At 39.6% G+C, this 17662-nt stretch overlaps 1 protein-coding gene and 1 long non-coding RNA gene across 3 annotated transcripts in view; both read right to left on the minus strand.

Annotated features, from left to right (window-relative positions):
- Window positions 1-17662, minus strand: part of UNC5D (unc-5 netrin receptor D) — a 644095-nt gene that overhangs the window by 537265 nt on the left and 89168 nt on the right. The gene's annotated exons all lie outside the window — the stretch shown is intronic.
- Window positions 613-17662, minus strand: part of LOC140701840 (uncharacterized) — a 105957-nt gene continuing 88907 nt past the window's right edge. The window contains exons 2-4 of the long non-coding RNA XR_012080819.2: window positions 16156-16396; window positions 10515-10701; window positions 613-10228 (exon numbers count right to left, since the gene is read on the minus strand). This is a non-coding gene — a long non-coding RNA (uncharacterized LOC140701840). The remainder of the gene's footprint in view (window positions 10229-10514; window positions 10702-16155; window positions 16397-17662) is intronic.

The raw sequence follows: 17662 nt of genomic DNA on the forward strand, positions 1-17662 counted from the left end.
AAAGGAAATCAACCCTGAGTGCTCACTGGAAGGACAGATCCTGAAGCTGAGGCTCCAATACTTTGGCCATCTCATGAGAAGAGAAGAATCCTTGGAAAGGACCATGATGTTGGTAAAGTGTGAAGGCAAGAGGAGAAGGAGACGACAGAGGATGAGATGGCTAAACAGTGTCTGTGAAGCAACCAACGTGAATTTGACACAACTACGGGAGACAGTGGAAGATAGGAGGGCCTGGTGTGCTCTGGTCCATGGGGTCACGAAGAGTCAGACACGACTGAACGACTAAACGATGCTAGATCATCATAGAATTTGACTTTGACTTCTGCTGTAGATGACAGTGTTGGTGCATATGCACTAATAAGGGTGACTAGTCCTGCTGATGAATGGAGCTGCAGAGACAGGATTCTTTCACTCCACACAGTAGGTGGAATAATGGATCTCAGCAGAGTATTTCTAACCGCAAAGCCAACACCATATTCCCTGGTCTCATTCAATGATTTTCCCTGCTAGAAGAATGAGAAATGTTTTTTCTTTGACAGATCCCATGACAGATCCCAAGTCTGGCAATCTCATCTCTTGCAGGGCAACAATGTGCATCTGCAGCCTACTCAGTTCCATGTCGATGACAGCTGTCTTGTGCACATCGTCTATTTCCTGCAGGTCATCAGAAAAGCCAGGGGTCATTGTATGAACATTCCAGGTGCCCAACTTTAGGGCAGAAATTTTCTTATGATTGTTGCATGGTGCAAGATTATCAAACTGCTTATCGGCTTTCACCCTAAACCTCATGCACCCTGTAAGGTTAACGGACCGTGGGAAGGCAGCACTTTACTGGCTGGGGACTGCCCAGCTTAAGGCAGGTGGAAGCTACCCAGTGAGGTGCAATGACCTGTCTCACCATCGGAAGCAGCCCCTGGTGTCATGCTCTATGCCAGTCAAACAAAGACTTTCCACTGGTAACTGCAACTTCCCATGTTGTTTCGATGCTGTATGCAAAACTGGAGTGTCCTCTCCAGAGCACAAAGCCTCTGTAAAATAATATGGAGGATAGACTGTTACCTAAGCAGAAAATCCCCCCTCTCCAATGGAAAGGCAAGAGCCAATACAACTGGTTCCAGCAACGTCGCAGGAGTTGCCAGAGTGTGACTGTACACAGTCATGAACTGCCTCCAGAACTCTGGCTCTGGATTTTGCATCGAGGTTAACTCCTGAAGCCTCTTCCATCAGTAGATATAGCCACAAGGCAGTGGAGGTTTGAAATCGGAGTTTTCCTTCTCCTAGATGGGCTGCCTTCCAAGCCTAACAAGCCCCACCTACCCGTATGCATAGTTTACTGTGCTTTTTGGGCATGGAAAGGAATATAAAAGGGGTGGAAAGGAAAGCAAGAGGAAAGGAGTTTGGAAGGTGTTGAGATGGAAAGGGGGAGGAAAGGAGTTTGGAAGGGCAGATAAAATCTTAAAAGAAAGATTGTATAAGTGGCCCATTTCTAAACACTTGGCCCATTTTACAAGAGTGACAGACATTTTGTATAGTCAAAGGGCCATTATCTCCCTCTTTCCAGCAACACAATATAGTTCAATTTCAAAATTAAAAATGTAGTGAAAAAGGAATAAAATTAAAGAAAGCATTAAAAAGCTGCAGAAAAGAAAACCTAACATATATTTCTGAAGGGATGAGAATGACAGAATATAACCTTCCCTGAAGAGGGGGAAGGCATTGTGAGTACACTTGGGCACCCTCTGGGTGGCGGTGTACAGCTGGCAAATCCTTCACTTCCAGAAGTGTTGCACTGAAACAGCACCAGACCACCCACTTCATTGATGCTGGCCCCCGTTTCTGTAAACATCCTAAGTTCTGGCCACTTCTGATCTAAAACAGTCTGATTGTCTTAACATTTTAATTAGTATTTGATTTTGCCTATATTCCATGTGCATCCATGATTCAGAATTGTACAGCACTATGGAAAAAGAATACACTTAAATAATTATTAGGCCACTAATGGCATTATTTACAATGAATTCTAAATTGTGGGTTTTTTACATCATATCTTGGACCGCCACTGAAAACCACATAAGATCATCAAAGTTGGACTGTTATAAACAAGATCATGTATTTCAGCGGATTCAGCACAGTAAAAGGTTAAGAATTCAGTTATCCTTTTCCTTTCATTTCTGTATTTCTGAAGGATGGATGGGTGGATTTGGCTTTTTGGTCCATGTAGAATTCAGAGTAAAAGTGTGTTGCTTTTATACTACTCCATAGCACTCTTTGGGTGGTTTACAATTCAATTATAACTAACTAGTTGCTCCCAGTGCACGGCAAACTCCCAAATTTTCGTCAGACCTATAAATGCCATGTCCTGGGAAGTGGAATTTGGTAATTTGGGTCCAACTTTAGGTTGGCCCATGGCTTTTCTGTGTCATTAGCAGTGTATCACAGAGGCATTCAAGTCTTGCAAAGGCCTGCTGGGGAGAGGGGTACCCTATAATTTAGCACTTTGGTGTGGATTATGGACTAGGACCTAGTAATCACTTTTCTTGGCTGGGCAGCCCTACTGGTGACCTTGACTTTTGTAACATGAATGGTGAGCGATAAGTGGTACTCACTGTTCCACCCCCATCTCACCCAGAAGACAAGATTACAAATAGCTCCACTGTCAGAGTCAGGATACTTCTGAATACCAGTTACAAAGGAACATGAACACAGTGGTGCTCTTATTATTGTGTCTTGAGTTTCCATAGGTATCTGGTTGAATACTGTGCAAGGAGAATATCCCTACAATGGTGTTAGGATATAGCAAGATCAACATTCCAATCATTATAAGGGCAATGTGTTTGTCTTTACTGAAATAGACTGCTGCTGGAAATATGCCCTACATTAGAGCCAATGAGTTCCACCTCTCTTCCAGGTAAGGCTCTACAAAAGGGGTTAATTGCTTTTGTCTGGCTCAGAGACACACCATATGATGCAGAGTGACAGAGCAAGGCAGAGGCTGTGTGTTCTTGCCTTTGCCAGGGGTGTTGCCTAACCTACCATCACCCTACTTGCTTTTACTATTTTAGTATGTTTTGTTACTTAGTTTTATTTTTAGTAGTTTGTTGTTTTACTACATATGTCCTGTTTATCCTCTCCCAAGAGACTTAGATAAAGATTATTAGTTATTCACCTTCATCTCCATGCTGTGTTCCCACAACTTGGACAGAGAATTTGCACAGGAATCATGTCTCAATACATCTGCATGTATATTTTAAAATATTGTATTTGTAATTATCAAGTTTATAGCATGCCTTGGGATTTTTTTTAAGTAAATACTGGTTGGAAATTTCCAACCACATTGTACCAGAGTGAAGAATTAAACCACACACCGAAAACCTTCCTGTATCCAGCTTACATTCATATTGTGTATTGACCATATTCTTGACAAAGGCAACTTCATATCTCTTTCTCACTATGTGTGCGTATGTTTGGGTAGGTTCCAGGCAGCTTTAAACTGTGTTTCACTGCAACCCTAGATTTTAGCATTTTTCAAATACAGGATACTTTTCTAAAAGCACAAGTTATAGAAGATGAGCTTCTGCGAAATTGACACGTGGTCCTCTTAGTACATTGAGATGAAGTAAGTTGAAGCTGTGGACCAAATCCAATAGTCAGAGCAAAAATTAAAGTTCAAGGAACAAGCCAGAAGGCACATCTGAGGAACAAGCCTACTGTTAGGGCTGAAAGGCAAAGCAGAGAACAAGAAGTATATTAATGGCTAAAAAGATCTTGTTGCATCTAGAAGACTCCTCTGGAAGATGGTCCTCTCTTACCCCTTCTTGTCCTATATAAGCTACACCCAATCAGGCTAGTAATTTATTCCTCCTAATGGGTGGATCAATGTGAGGTGTGAAGATACTAAAATGTCCAGAGGCTCACCATCTACAACAATAACACACAAACCTAAAGGTCCTAGCTTACTCCCTGGCAGCTTCTGTCATCAATAAACAAATTTAAATAGAAGCAGTAGTTTTTATCATTGTGGGGAAATTCTGAGGATGCAATATGTTTGTCTTCCTATTCTGCTAACCATCGAATGGCAATCTTCAAGATTCCTGCTGATCTGTCTCTACGTTTTTCATCTTTGCTTGGACAGCTCTTCCAATATGAAGGGTTAGTAAAGTGCGTTGTAAGAACCAGCCCTAGCCAATGTCACCAGTGGTGAAGAATGTGCAGAATTATGGTCATTCAGTACATCTGAGTGGCTGGACTTTGCCAAACCCTGAAATTAGAAATCTGTGTATTCATATACGAATACCCTTGCACAGGTGGACATAAGAGCTGGACCGTCCACTCACCCGTCCAGTGCTGCTGCTGGCTCCATGCTCCCTTCCAAACGTTCTGGAGCTCATGATTGACTAGCCACTCAATAGCCTGGCAGAGAGGCTCATCTTCCCTCCTTCTGCCAGGAGTGGCTAGTCAACCACAAGCTCTGGAGCGATTGGAAGGGAGAGCAGAGCCGGCAGCAACAAAGGATGGGTGAGTGGACGTTATGTCCACCTGTGCAGGGGTATTCGGATCTGTATTTAAATACAAATACCAAATGTTTTTCTTTTTAATTCCCTAGATTTCTCCTCCATAAGATAAATTGTGGGATTACTTTGCCTAACTATACTCATAAGGCTATTCCTACCTTTTGTCCCAAGAAAACCTCAAAACTGCCTGTGCAGATCTTGTAGCCTTCAAGGCTGAAGCAGCCAGATGGTGGGAGCAATTACCCCTATCTGCAGTCCATACACTAGGATAATAAAAAATAACTCACTTGTTCAATCACAACAGTTTGTTTTAGCATAATTTACCTGAAGATGTCCCTCATAGCAAATTGTTCCCAAAACTTTCAACAAGCGTGAATGTGTGATATTAAAACCATATCATCTGCATATAGCAGAGGTAACAGTCTGCGGATTGAAACTGAGAGAGGAAAATATTTTAGGTTTTTGAGCTCGAAAATTACATCTTTTATATAAAGATTAAAAAGACTGGTAGCTAATAAACAGCCCTGTCATGCTCCCTTAAAAGTTAGAATTAAATCTGTCAGTTGGCCATTGGGGCCAACACTCACTCTCATACATGTATTAGCATATAAAATTCTAATAAGAGTAATTTATATAAGACATAGTACCACCTTTCCTAAAACCCACTTGTTATTTAGCAATAATAGTATTAGACTCTACCAAATTTTCCAGTTTAATGAAGAAATACTGTGCATATAATTTTGAGGTCACAGACCTATAATAAGCTGGATCTCTTGCAAAATAAATCTTCACATTTATCACACATTATGTATGCAAAAACATCAAGTTCCGGATGCTTAGTTTTTTATGACACATATGCCCAGAATTTATTAGCACCTTGTTCTACTATTTCAAGTTTCTAACTATTCCAAGGTGATGCTTACAGTAGAACACCTTTTCTTTTAGCAGATATTTATATCTTCTACAAGTTTGTACCAGATCTAATAACTGGATATTATTTTGCGTCAATTTTTTAGCTTTCTTTTTTTTCTTGCTACATTCCCCATAAAACCATTCACCTCTGGATTTACATCTTGTTCCATTACAATTGCACTGATCAGCCACATTAAAACCACCTGCCTGTTATTGTGCAGGTTCCCCTCATGCTGCCAAAACAGCTCTAATGTGTCAAGGCATGAACTCCACAAGACCTCTGAATGTGTCATTTGGTATCTGGCACCAAGATATTAGCAGTAGATCCTTTAAGTCCTGCAAGTTGTGAGGTGAGGCCTCCATGGACTGGATTTCGTCTTCCAGCACATCCCATAGATGAGCAATCGAATTAAGATCTGGAGAATTTAGAGGCCAAGGCAACACCTAGAATTCTTTGTCATGTTCCTCAAACCATTCCTGAACAATTTTTGTAGTGTAGCAAGGGCTCATTATCCTGCCAAAAGAGGCCATTGCCATAAGGGAATACCATTGCTACGAAGGGAGTATGCAGTCTGCAACAATCTCTGCAGAGGTTGTATATGTCAAAAAAGCATCCACATGAATGTCAGGACCCAAGGTTTCCCAGCAGAACATTGCCCAGAGCATAATACTGCCTCTGCTGGTTGGTCTTCTTCCTATAGTGCATCCTGCTGCCATCTCTTCTCTAGGTAAACAACATAGAAGCACCTGGCCATCCACCTGATCTAAAAGAAAACATTATTCAGCAAATCAGACAACTTTCTTCCATTGCTCCATAGCCTAGTTCTGATGCTTATGTCCCCATTGTAGGCACTTTCAGCAGCAGATGGGGTCCTCATGGGCACTCCAACCAGTATGCAGCTATTGCAACCCAAAGTACAGCAAACTGTGATGCACAGTGTGTTGAATATAAACCTTTCTATCATGCTCAGCATTATGTTTTTCAGCAATTTGAGCTATACTAGCTGTTCTGTGTGATTGGACCAGGCAGGCTGGCCTTTGCTCCCCACATGCATCAATGAGTCTTGGGCACCCACACCCCTGATGTTGGTTCATTGGCTGTCTTTCCTTGCATCACTTTTGCTAGGTACTAACCACTCCATACCAGGACCACCCCACAAGACTTGCCTTTTTGGAGATGCTCTGACCTAGTGGTCTAGCCATCCCTAATTTGGCGTTTGTCAAAATCACACAGATCTTTTCACTTGCCGGTATTTCTTGTTTCTAACACATGAAATTCACAAAATGACTGTTCACTTGCTGCCTAATATATCCCACCCTTGACAGGTGTCACTGTAACGATATAATCACTTCACTTACCAGTGGTTTTAATTTTGTGGCTGATCAGTGTAGTAAATATTGGCTTTAGCTTCTGAATAAATGAATTTGAACAATATTGTATCCAAAAAAAAAATAGGACTAACCTCACTAATATATACAAGTATTATTGAGAAAGAATGGAAAATGCAGAGGACCTAAAACAGTGTGGGAAACAAACTTAAATATTAATACAGTATACCCAAGGAAATCTGGACAGGAATATGGAATAAATACCCATATAAATCTATATCAGCAAATGTGAAAGAAATGATTCTGAAGGTAGTGCATTGGCGGCATTTATATCCTACAAAGTTACATAGACTTAATAAAGATATATTAAATAAATGCTGGAGGAACTGTGGACAAAAAGGAACTCTGGGACATATGTGGATTTCTTGCCCCAAAATAGAAGCATTCTGGCCCGAGAAAATTAGATGGATAGAGACGCTGACCAATCAAAAAGTAGATACGAATGAAACATTGTTATTTTCATTATTTACAGGGGGAAATCAGAAACTTGAAAATAATTAGTTGCAAATCTTATAGGCACCGCAAGATCTGAGATCGCTAGAAATTGGAAAAACGCTCAATATCTCTCATTACAAGCATTTACAAATAAGCATGGCATACAATGTGGATGGGAAAAAATGACTTAAGACTATATAGAGGAGAAATAAGGCACAGTCAATTCACTGAAAACTGGAAGCCTTTATTAAAATAAGCCAATAAAATAAATCTCAAGACACATGGTTTGGAAAACAATTTGGAGCATTTAGATTGTTGGTCTTTAAGATGAGACGGGGAATGGTGTAAATGTGATTTTGAGAAATGTGGGGAATAGCAATTGGTCAACAGTTAAATTATATAACAAGATGACAGTTTACTATGTTAAGCTTTGTATTTATTACTTGTAACATGATGGATTGTCTTTTCTTTAGAAATAAATAAATAAATAAAAAGCATCTGAATAAGAGCATCATAACCATCCAGTCCTTCTGCTTCTTACTTCAGAAATTTCTTTCTCTAGACCATTAATTTAGGACTATAAAACAGATTTTTTTTTTAATATTACTTTGCACCTTCAAATCCCATGAGCACCTGCAATGACCTTGATGGGTAAGTTAAGAGAAAAATCTATCTTTTAACATAACTAATGCTACAGCATCAAACTTTTCTATAAGCAAAGGCCGGTGATCACTTTCATGTCTTTCCCCCACTGAAAAAGTCTTGAAACCCTGGTATTCCTGATGATGAAAACAGTATATAATTGACCACACTTCCTCCTCCACAACTGGCGACAGTGAACTCCCCTTCTGGATCACCTTGCCCTGAGCCATTACAAATGTCCAAATGTTATTTATAAATAATACTAAACAACTTTAAACCTAATTAAATAGCCGCCTAGAGTGGTCTTAACCAACCAGATAGGTGGGATATAAAATAAATAAATAATAAATAAATAAATAATAAATTAATTAATGTACTCATCTCTTGATTTTTCTGGAATTGAATTCCTCCAACAGACCAATTCTTTCTGCTACAACATTATGATTTCCTCCAATTCTAGAGCTGAAATAATCAGCAGATAATCAAAATAATCACTGATGTTTGAGGGTATTCTTCTGTTATTTTCTCTAGCTGCAAATTTAATAAATCCCTAATATTTTTATCACCACCCATATTTAGGTTGAATATAAACATTAATACAGGTTAATCCTCAAGGTTACGTGGATGGGCTACCTGAAATTATTGGGAGAGTACAGAAAGCTCTTCTGCTTCCGTATTTAAACTTGTTATACAAAATACCATTGCACCTTTACTTTTTCCTTCACTGTTAACTCTAATGGCAGGAAGAAAATAGGAGGAAAACCTTTGGATGGATATTTCTTTTGTCCAGGTTCTTTGAAACCGAATTATGTGGAATTGTTTAATGTATTCTATAAAGCTCTTATCCATCAACTTATTGAATCATTTTGCAATATTACAAGAAATAAATCTAGCGGGCTTACATTCTGAGTCATCTTGCCTCCCATTATATCATTATGTATTTCACCAATCCATTCCACATCCAAGACTGATCTGTTCCCTCCAATCATAATTAGCTTCTTTATCTTTTATCTGTTTTGCCACTGGGTCCTAGCAAAAAACATCCTGTTAGAACCCTTATTAACATGTTCAGTCACATCTTTATATAATCTATGTTTCCTCCTTCCAAGTGTTGTGTTTCTATCTCAGATTAGGACTGAAATAACATCAAATCCAATATTAGGTTTCTTCAAACTAGGGATATACTGTATACACTTTTTAATTTTGTACATTTTGTCACACGCACCAGCAGCAATTTAATAATAGGTGGGTGCCAGAACACAAACTGCATCCAGGCAAGGGAAGTTTACATTAAAAGTCTGCCATAGTTAGAGTTCAACATCCTGAGGGTCAACATTTGTTCAACATTCTAAGGTTTCATGGCACTGAAATCACAGTTGTATTTATGTGCCATCAAGTTGGCCCCAGCCTCTGGGGACCCTATGAATCAGCATTCAAGCCTGTGACGTCCTTTAGGGAGTTGGTTCATCTGGTATCCAGTCTTCCTCTTTTCTTTTTCTTTTTCCTTTTTTTTAGTTTTATTTTATAGGGTTAGGAATGGGGACAGGGCACATGGGATTAAACAGGGGTTTGTAAATCAACATGAACATTTTACAGTATTCATTCTTATCTATTACATTTCAAAGATACGTACGTTTCTGGTGTAACCAATTTATAACACATATTCTAATTTTAAATTGATTGTAGGCTTTCAATTATCAAATATTAATTTACATTCTATTATTACTAAGCTAATAATAAAATTTATGCCAACAATCTTCATGATTTGTCTGTCTTGTTGAGTCTAGCCATTCTGATAGTTTATCCATCTCCGCCGTATCCAGGATTTTTGCTGTTAACTCATCTTGAGATGGATCTACAATTAACAATGATGGGCAGAATTGCAACAGTCAAAATGAATATTTTACCAAAGTTGATTTTCTTATTTCAAAATATTCCAGTGATTATGAAACAATCAATATTTAAAGAACTTGATCAGATTATATCTAGGTTTGTTTGGCAAGGAAAGAAACCAAGGTTAGAATTAAAGTTACTTCAGGACAGGAAACAGAGAGGAGGAATGGGTCTTCCGAATTAGGCATTATACTATAGGGTTGCCTCATTAACATGGATTAAAGATTGGATTTTATTGGCAAATCAAAGACTTAAAATTAGAAGGTCATGATTTCAAATGGGGGTGGCATGCTTTTCTTTGGTACAGTAGAGAAGATGATTTTACACAAATCAATAACCATATTTTGAGAAAATCTTTATTATGGTCTTGGACTAAAATTCAAAGACAGATGTATGTCAAAATACAATTTTGGGTAACACCAGTGGAGGCATTTTCTCTTCCAAACCTGAGAAAAAAACAAGAAAATCTTAAGGTATAGAGAAGCACTAAAACCAGATGGGACATTAAAAAACAAAGATGAATTAATGACATAGGGATCTGATATAGATCAGTCGTCACACTCAGTTGATTTCAAGATATTGTAAAGATAAGCAGCAAGGTTTTTATGTAAACAATACAGTGGTGGCCCGCTTGTCTACGATAATCCGTTCCAGGAACATTGCCGTTAAGCGGGGGGAAACCCCCATTGGAATGCATTGAAAACCTTTTAATGCGTTCTAATGGGGAAATACCTCATCGTCCAGCGAAGATCGCCCATAGAGAACCGCCGAGCAGCTGTTCAAAATCGCTTTCTTCTGAAGCTTCTGTCCAGAAAATAGCCATTTTGCGAAGGGACGGAAGCCATTTTGCAAAGGAAAGCCATTTTGTGGAGCCGGAAAAAACATCATTTTGCGAACAAACAGTTCGCGAAGCAGGCACCTAATCGATGTAAAGCGAAAAAAACCCATAAGAACCATCATCTTGCTATCGCTATGGCGATCACAAAAAACTTGTCGTCAAGCAATTTTGTCATCAAGCGGGGTCGTCGTCAAGCGGGGCACCACTGTACTCCCTTTGACAGAGTTCTCCTGGATACCAAAGACAAGCATATCAAAGCATTATGTTATTTTTAATTAGATTTTGATACCCAGGAGGAAGTGGTTAAAGAATGTATGATAAGGTGGGCACAGAATATTGGGCACATTATAAGTTTGGATCTGTGGGAACAAATATGGAAAAACAATATAAAACTCACTAAGTCAGTAGCTTTTAAAGAAAATGTATATAAAGTGTTTTATCATCATAGGCATCCTTCAGTCTCGAGAGACTATGGTAACATGCTCTGTATCGAGAAGTATCCTCTCCAAAGCATGAAACCTGGGTAAAGGAATATGGAGGATAGGCTGTTACCCAAGCAGCAAATCACCCCTCTCCACATTGCTGAAATGGTCCAATGGAAAGGCAAGAGCCAATACAACTGGTTCCAGCAACGTCGCAGGAGTTGCCAGAATGATACGAACTGCCTCTGGGACTCCGGCTCTGGATTTTGCCTCGAGGTTAACTCCTGAAGCCTTTTCCATGAGTGGATATAGCCACAAGGCAGTGGAGGTTTGAAATTGGAGTTTTCCTTCTCCTAGATGGGCTGTCTTCCATGGCTGACAAGCCCCACCTACCTGGCCAGCTCTCTAATAGTGCAGAAGTATGATCCGAAACTTAAAACTTTCCTGCCTCCCAGTGTTCCTGCCTCAAGTGTTTTATAGATGGTATATAATTCCCACAAAATTAGCCAAAGTGGATGTTAAAGTTTCAAATCTCTGTTGGAGATGTAAACAAAAAGAAAGTTATTTTTATCATATGTGGTGGTCATCTGGGAAAGCTCAAAAATATTGGGAAAGGGTTGAAATGCTTTTGCATGAGGTTTTAGAGATTCGGATAACTGTAACCCCTGATTTTTTAAAAAATATATAATACTGGATTCAATAGACCTAACAGAAAAATATTTAGTTATCAGTATCTTGACAGCTGCAAGAATTCTTTTTGCTAAACATTGGACAGACCCATAGAATCCATCTCAGTCTTCCTATTTTCCTGCTGCCTCCCAACTTTCCCAGCATTATTGTCTTTTCCACTGAATACTGTCTCCTCATGATGTGTCCACAGTAGGATAGCCTCAGTTTCAAAATTTTTGCCTACAGGCTTGATTTTATCTATATGTTCATCTTTCTAACAGACCAGGGTATTCACAAAGCTCTTCTCCAGTACCACATTTCAAACAAATCAATTTTTTTCCTGTCAGCTTTTCTTAACAGCCCAGATTTCACACACATACATGGTGAGTACAAGAAATATAAAACTGTGAATGATATTTGGCTCTTTTCTAGTGATGCACTCTTACAGTTGCTGATCTTTTCTAATTCCTTCATTGCTGCGCTTCCTAGTTTCCATCTTCTGATTTCTTGGCTGCAGTCTTCTATTGCTTGATGATTGAAGCAAGGTATACAAAATCTCTAAGTTTCTTCACCATTAATTATAAAGTTGTATAGTTCTTCTGTAGTCAGGATTTTTGTTTCTTAATATTTAACTGCAGTCCTGCTTTGGAACTTCTTCCAGTTTTACTAGAAGTTATTTCATTACTGCTTTCATGGTATAGAGCAGGCTTGTCCAACCCGCCCATGGTGGCAGATGCATGGAGCTTCCAATGGAATGTGTCTAATAATGTGTCAGCCAGATTGCTAACTAGGGCTGGTTACAGGGACCACATAATCCACATGTTACAGCAGCTTCTCTGGCTGCCGATCTATTTTCAAGCACATTTCAAAGTGTTGCTTCTAACCTATAAAGACTATGTTTCCCACTATGAGCCTACTCAAGTGTTAAGATCATCATGAGAGACCTTTCTCTCAACTGTACCCAAACTTTGGAACTCCTTCCCACAGGAGGCCAGGCCATCTTTGTTATTGTTCCATAAGCAGGTGAAGACCTTTCTCTTCAGGCAAGCTTTCCCATGTTTGGTAAGAGAAATATCACATAGTCTTACATTCATTTTATTAAAAATCTAAATACAGTGGTGCCCCGCATAGCGACAATAATGCGTTCTGAAAAAATCATCGCTATGTGGATTCGTCGCTATGCAGGGCAAAAAAGCCCATAGGAACGCATTAAAACACGTTTAATGTGTTCCTATGGGCAAAAAACTCACAGTTATGCGGAAATCCTCCATGCGTCCGCCATTTTCGTTGCCTGGTAAGCGAGGAAAGGGTGTGAAAACACAGCAGGTGGCCATTTTCTTTACCCAGCGGCCATTTTGGAACTGCCGATCAGCGGTTGGAAAAACATCGTTATGCGATAATCGGTAAGCGAAACAGCTTACCGATCATCGCAAAGTGATGTTTTCCCATTTAAACCATTGTTATGCGATCGCTTTTGCGATTGCAAAAACTCAATCGCTATGCAGATTCGTCATTAAACGAATCGCTCGTTAAGCGAGGCACCACTGTATTGCATTGGCTGTAATACAATAGAAGAAAATTAAAGAAGCTTGACCTTAATTTGTTCGGGAAAGAACCTTGGTGGAGGTTAAGGACACATAGGAAACATTGTGGACCATCTAGCAATTATTCATTCATTCTCTCTCTCTCTCTCACACACACACACACACACACACACACACACACACACACACACACACACACACACACACACACACACACACACACACACACACACACACACACACACACACACACACACACACACACACACACACACACACAGGCTGGCAATAGATCTCCAAATGTCTGAGGAATGGGAATGCTCTTTTCTATCACTGGATCGCTTTAACCCCAGATCCAAATGTCTGGGGAACATTTTTCACCCCTGGAGAGTCCAGGGGCTGTACCAGCGCCTCCAAATGATATCACAAGTAATCAAAAAATCACATCTGAATTGACCTCTCCCTTCTAGATTTTTTTTTTTTTGTTACAAGAAGGTAAGTGCATTGTTTTAGAAAAAGAAACACATGGAGGAGAAAATTAGGACTGGAAAATTTTTTGAGATGGGGTGAGGAATTTCCATTGTCTGAAAAAAATAACCTTAGGGCGGATACGTTGTGAAGCCGCATGTCCCACCTGCATTAACTCTCTGCAGAGAAAGCATATTATATGTCACTGAGCAAGGCTTTCTCTCTATTAGTAATTCATTTAAATTGTTTTTTTACCTCACCTTTCTCCTTAAAAAGGACCCAAGATGCTTTATATCATTAAAACACAATATTTAAAGCTGAGGGAGAGAGGGAGAGAGAGCAAACAGAGGTAGCTTACATTATTAGAAGATAATATTTAAAGCTAAAAACAATAATTTAAAAATACTAAAAAGGATTAAACAAACACCACACTGAGAAATGGTAAAAAGCAATACTAAAAACACATTAAATGCAATAAGGCATAATAATCCCACTCAGGGACAGCCTGCCTGAAAAGAAAGGTTTTTGTCTGCTTGTGAAAGAAAAGGAAAGATGGGGGCAGGCTTTCCTCCTGTGGGAGGGAGTTCCAAAGTCTGGGACCAGCAACTGAGAAGGCCCTCTCCAGTGTGCCCAACAAATACAGCTGCAAAGGTGATTGGACCAAGAGACAGGTTTCTCCCGATGATCTTAGCACCTGGGTAGACTCATAAAGGGAGATGCAGTCTTTGAGACAACTTGGACCTAAGCCATTTACAAGTTGCAAGCAACGTTTTGTATCACGCCCAGAATGGAACAGCAGCCAGTGGAGCTGTTGTTAACGGGAGGTTATGTTGCCTGTGACCAGATCCATTTAGCATCCATTTAGCAATGTAGCTGCTGTGTTTTGGACCCACTGAAGTTTCCTAACACTTTCCAGAGGCAGCCCCACATACAGCATATTACAATAGTCCAAGCTGGTATGTAACCAAGGTATGTGTCGCTGTGGCCAGATTACACCTCTCCAGAAATGGGTTCAGCCAGCATGCTAGTTTTAGTTGTGCAAATGCACTCCTGGCCACTGTCAAAATCTGGTCATCCAGGTTCAGAGACAAATCCAGAACCACACCCAAGCCATGCACTGGTGCTCTCAGAGGGACTGTGTGAGACTGGTTTTGCTTCTTGTACCAGGGAGTATGGGCTATAAAAAGGTATAAGAAGAGCTAGCTGTACATGTGTACTAAACTTTACAAAGGATAAGGCAGAGGTTTTGGACTGAGACATTTTCCATAAAATGCAGAAACATCATGAGGAAAAAATGCTTGTTATTTCACTCTCATGATGGAGTCAAGACAGAAAAGCTTGCTATGGAATTGCTGCCTCCCCCAATGAATTCCTTTTACTGTATCTTGTTCAACTAGTTGTCATTAACAGAGGAAAATTTCAAAATTACCCTTTCTATTGTGTGATTGTTTTGTTTGATCAAAATCTATTGCAAATTAAGTTAATTGCATGACACCTCAATTTGAATATTATAAAGGAAACACTTCACTCAGTCCACTAATCCCACAACAATCATAATTTGGTCATGTCTCCATTTATTAAGGCTGCCTGGAACAGCTGGCAGGCAAACACCTGCCTGAAAGATTAGCTACTCTCTTTATTAACACAAAACACAAGTGGACATGTACCAATTTAAGTCAATAGTTTCAAAAGTATTTCATGCACAAAGTGTTCTTCCTTGCCAGTACTGTGATCACAGTGGCATTTCAATAGTATTACTGCTAGATTTATCTCCTCGTCACAGAGTTCATATTTGATCTGTGGTGTTATAGTACCAAACTACTGGTGAACTACATAATGACAACTTACTTTTCCCTGGGACTCTTGAAACACAAAGCTACTTAGTTCAAATGTAATGGGAAATCACGGTTTCTGGCTACACCAATAAGCCTGCCAAATTCTTTACTTATATACTCCTTTTCCTCCAATTTTGAGAAAAAGAGAGGATTGAGAAATTTTAGTCTGATTTTAAGCTATGTGCAATTCCACATGACATTCAAGTGTAGAGAACACTATGTGATTCAGATAGGTGGGATATAAATAAAATAAATAAAATAAATAAAAATAAATAAATAAATATAGTGAAATTATAATTGGATAGATAAAGCCAAGGCTATACAGAAATTGTGAGTCTTGCACAGAGAATGTGAAAAATATGGAAAAGAGTGGGGCCATGCTTATAGAGAGAGTTCTTATATTACTTTTTTAGACATTGCAGGTAGCTCTAGTGGGATTTTCCCAACTCATACAACAAAAAGATTGAGCAGCACTAAAGCAACAGCAAAAAGAGAGGACAGAAAGTCCAGAGTTAGAAGGGTAAAACATGTTGCATTGTGCAGAGACAAGTTTTAGTGTGAGTGCCTTCCTTCCCAAGCTACAGATATCAGGCGTACCTTGATTTACATACTCCTCAGTTTACGTAATTTTCGGTTTATGAACCAAAATCCGTAAGAAATAATGCCTCGGTTTGCATTTTTTACGGGGTGGTGGTGGTCGTTTTACGAAAAGGACGCATCACATCTGGAGGTTTCTAGTGCTGCCTCCGTTGCTACGGCAATCCACGTTCTGGTTTATGTAATTTCCGCATTACGTAACATCCCAGATGACGGATTAATTTCGTAAACTGAGGTACTACTGTAGACAGAAACATAAATGAGGCTACATGATAAAAATGCATACACAAGCCTTGAAAAATGATACAATTACAAGCAGGAGCAGATATTTGTATCTTACATAGAAAAATACTCAGCCGAAACACATCAACTTATTAAACAATACATTTTATCCTTCTGCATCCCTCCAAGTACAGGCCATTTTCATGTCCCTTTTTTCCTGTTTCTCAGTTCATATCAGGTTTCAGCTCCTGCAGGTGATGCCCACACCACACTGGAGCACCTCTCAATGACAGTTCAGTTGTGTGGCCTTGGAAGGTTTCCATGCTGTTAAAGGATGACATTTAAGAAGGACTCCTAGATAAATTTGCTTCTACAGTACGGCAATGCAGTCAACATATCCTATTACCTATTCTATTGCCCAAACTACAATTCTATCACAGGTCCTATGAGCTTATTAACACAAGTCATGAAAGTGCCATTTTCATCCATGCCTTTACACCTAAAGTACCTAAAACTCAACTCTCACAGCCTTTCAGCCAACATCTTTTTTCTGTGCAATGACAGATGCACTCTTCTGATAGAATTTCAAGCTTTCTGAATTTCTTAATTGACACTGAAATTAAATGGAGGCCCCATTTGTGATGTTAACACCATTTAACAGTTGTCAAGATAGATTTGAGGGAAGACAGGAGTTTAATGTATTCGCGAAGGCTTTCACGGCCGGGATCTAATGGTTGTTGTGGGCATTTCGGGCTCTTTGGCCGTGTTTTGAAGGTTGTTCTTCCTAACGTTTCGCCAGTCTCTGTGGCCGGCATCTTCAGACGACACCACTCTGTGCTCTGGTGTAGTTGGCTTGGGAGTGGAGTATTTATGGCTGTGAGATGGGCTTTTGTCTTTTTCTGGAGATGGGTGATTAGTGTGTCTTGTTGTGGGTGTATTGTTGTGATAAGAAGGAGAGATTATCTGTCACTGTGGTTGATTGGTGTCAGTAGCTGGTCTTTTGTGTATAGTGATCCCCAGTCCTTGTGGCTGGGTAGAGTTTGTTGACCTTTTGCAGGCTGTATTTTTTCAGTGTTGGAAACCAGGCTTTGTTCAGTTTCAAACTTTCCTCTTTTTTGTTGAAGTTCTGCTTGTACTTGTGGATTTCAGTGGCTTCCCTGTGCAGTCTGATGTAATGATTGCTGGTGTTGTCCGGTATTTCGGTAATTTGAAATAGAATTTCATGTCCAGTTTGTTTTAGGGCATGTTCAGCTACTGCAGATTTCTCTGGCTGTTTTAGTTTGTA

Source organism: Pogona vitticeps, chromosome 8 (genome assembly GCF_051106095.1).
Source record: "Pogona vitticeps strain Pit_001003342236 chromosome 8, PviZW2.1, whole genome shotgun sequence".
NCBI classification, from domain to species: Eukaryota; Metazoa; Chordata; class Lepidosauria; order Squamata; family Agamidae; genus Pogona; species Pogona vitticeps.